Source organism: Octopus bimaculoides, chromosome 3, assembly GCF_001194135.2.
Source record: "Octopus bimaculoides isolate UCB-OBI-ISO-001 chromosome 3, ASM119413v2, whole genome shotgun sequence".
Classification (NCBI taxonomy): domain Eukaryota; kingdom Metazoa; phylum Mollusca; class Cephalopoda; order Octopoda; family Octopodidae; genus Octopus; species Octopus bimaculoides.
The window spans coordinates 146,677,204-146,679,960 of record NC_068983.1 but is presented as its reverse complement, the minus strand read 5'-3'; positions in this window follow the sequence as shown (position 1 = coordinate 146,679,960).

Here is a 2,757-nt window from a genome sequence, read left to right as displayed (position 1 = left end):
ACCAGGTTGTGTTCTTGAGCAAAACATTTCATCTCACATTGCTCTGTAGTCACTTTGACACCAGACATGTGGTACACCATGTATCTGTTCAGCAAATGTCAATTGAATGGAGGGAGTGAGCTTATGTACAGCACATGCATTTGATCATCATCATCATCATCATCGTCGTTTAACATCCGCTTTCCATGCTAGCATGGGTTGGACGATTTGACTGAGGACTGGTGAAACCAGATGGCTACACCAGGCTCCAATCTGATTTGGCAGAGTTTCTACAGCTGGATGCCCTTCCTAACGCCAACCACTCCGAGAGTGTAGTGGGTGCTTTTACATGCCACTGGCATGAAGGCCAGTCAGGCGGTCACTATAAACAAATCATTTGTGCAGGTCAATCAAAATAAGAGAAGGAATAGGAGGAAATAATGCTGTCATTTGTTCTTATAGTGTTCCTTATCAACTGCTTTTCTAGCAATAAAAGAAACCAGTATTGAAGATACATCATTATTTTATCCTTTAATTCCCATTTTCTTTCTTTTCTTTCAGACTATTACATGTATGTTGATTCTATAAATGGCAAACCTGGAGACAAGACACATCTTTCTTTTCCAAATGTTATGCCTCCAGCAGGCCATAGTTTATACTTTGATTATTATCTCCAACAAGGATCTGGCAATCTTCAGGTATGGTCAAATAGTTTTTTCTTCAAATAATAAATATATTTGCAGAGAAATAGATTTTTTTTTTAATGGATAATTGATAATGCACAACAACCATGAAATCAACAGTACTTGTACTATGACCACCAATGTTTTATGTCTGTGATAGAAATAATCAAACTTGATAATAGAGAGTTACATCTCATTGATGTAGCATTGGAGTATTCTACTCCATGCAATGTATATTTGGTAAGTCATCCTGGTTGAGACTATCTTAGCTGCACTGACTCTTAATTAAAACTACAATTTATATTCAGTGGTAAATAATGACTTTGGTCTGAATCTAATTACCAAATTATCTTCCTAATATTTTCTACAGCATCACAAAGGATCTTGAATTCCTTATTCCAAACTATCAGAACACTTATCAATTTTACAATTCGCCAGCTGCCGACAGACATAAACTTTATTTTCCTAACTTATCCCTTACCTGAGAATGGAATTAAGTCAATCAAGAATTAAATGCTTTTGTCATATGTCACAAATACAGATAAGTATTCCAGTGAGGATATGAACTACGTACTGGATATATATTAGGCAATCTGTATATAAGAGATGTGATATAAGAATATAGAACTTATAAATTCTTTAAATCAATATAGGAATGTATTTCTAGCCTTTCTCTGAATCAATTTTAGAGACTGGGATGTATTATTAATGTAATATTCTTTTTGGTGTATCGCCAAATCTACAGAGAGCCTTCAAAGTAAACATAGCAAAGATTAAGGTGACAGCAAGTAGAAAATAAGAAAGGACTAAATCAAATATCAGGGAATTGGCCATACTCAGTATACAGAAATGAAGTGGGTAATAATTCCATATGGTGTACCAAGTGTAAAATATGGACTCTCAAAGTATATAGTGGAATATCAAGAAGGCTCACAGAGAAGGTAGACTTCATAAGTGCACAGGGGAAATAAACATTTAGGGGGCACAAAAACTGAATTTTCTTAAATACCTTGAAGACTCTCTAGAAGTATCAAGTAACTTCTGTTAATTTAGGTGACCTAATTAGTTTGAAGGTTTGTGACCTGAAAATATAACTGAACAAATTGGAGAAAGTTCAGTGAGCTATTACTTCTGCTGGCAATAAAAAATAGGTGGGGCTGAAGGGCAGTGGATTATTTTTCATCTTTCAATATACCAGTTAACTCCATTACTATTGATGCCATGATGAAATAGACACTGAAGAAGTTGATGAATGATGAATAAATAGAGGCAACATTGGAACAAGAAGACCCTTTAGTGCTGTTATGTTGAGAATTTGGTGACCTCTCCAGTGCTAGTGCCAGGAAAGTGACTGCCAACAGAGGTAAAAGCTCTTCAAACTTTCTCCACACTTTTCTTATTCTAGCAATTACACTTTGTGTACGACCTTATCCGTTGTTAATTAGGTCTCCTAGGTAGCAAAAATTATCTAAAACTTCCAGAGAGCCACCAAAACATTTAAGGAAATCAGTGTCCCATGTAGCTGTGGTCTCTGCAACAGTGATGAAAGAAGTATGTAGATTCATTTGGTCACATTCCATGAGAGAATCTTGATCAGCCAATCCGTGTGTGTGTGTGTGTGTGTGTGCGTGTGCGCGTGTGCGCGCGTGCGCGTGCGTGCGTGTGTGTGTGTGTGTATGTGTGTGTGCATGTGCGTGTGTGTATGTAAACTAACATATAATATGCACATATATATTTTTTCAGATTGATCTTGAAACTGCAAATGGAAAGAAACGTGTGTTTGAAGAATTTAGTGTTGCTCCATCAACAGTATGGCAATCTGCATGTGTTCAGGTAACAAATGAATATACAGACATTGAATTTATTGCCACACATGTTTATGGAATGGGTCAATACATTGGTCTCACAAATGTTGGTTTCTTGCAAAAAGAATGTCAAGGTGAGATTTTTTGCTAATTCTCTTTTTCTATTTCTCTCTCTGAAAGTACATGATGACATTATATATACATATATATATATACATATATGCATGTATACATATATGCATGTATACATATATGCATGTATACATATATGTATATATATATATACATAC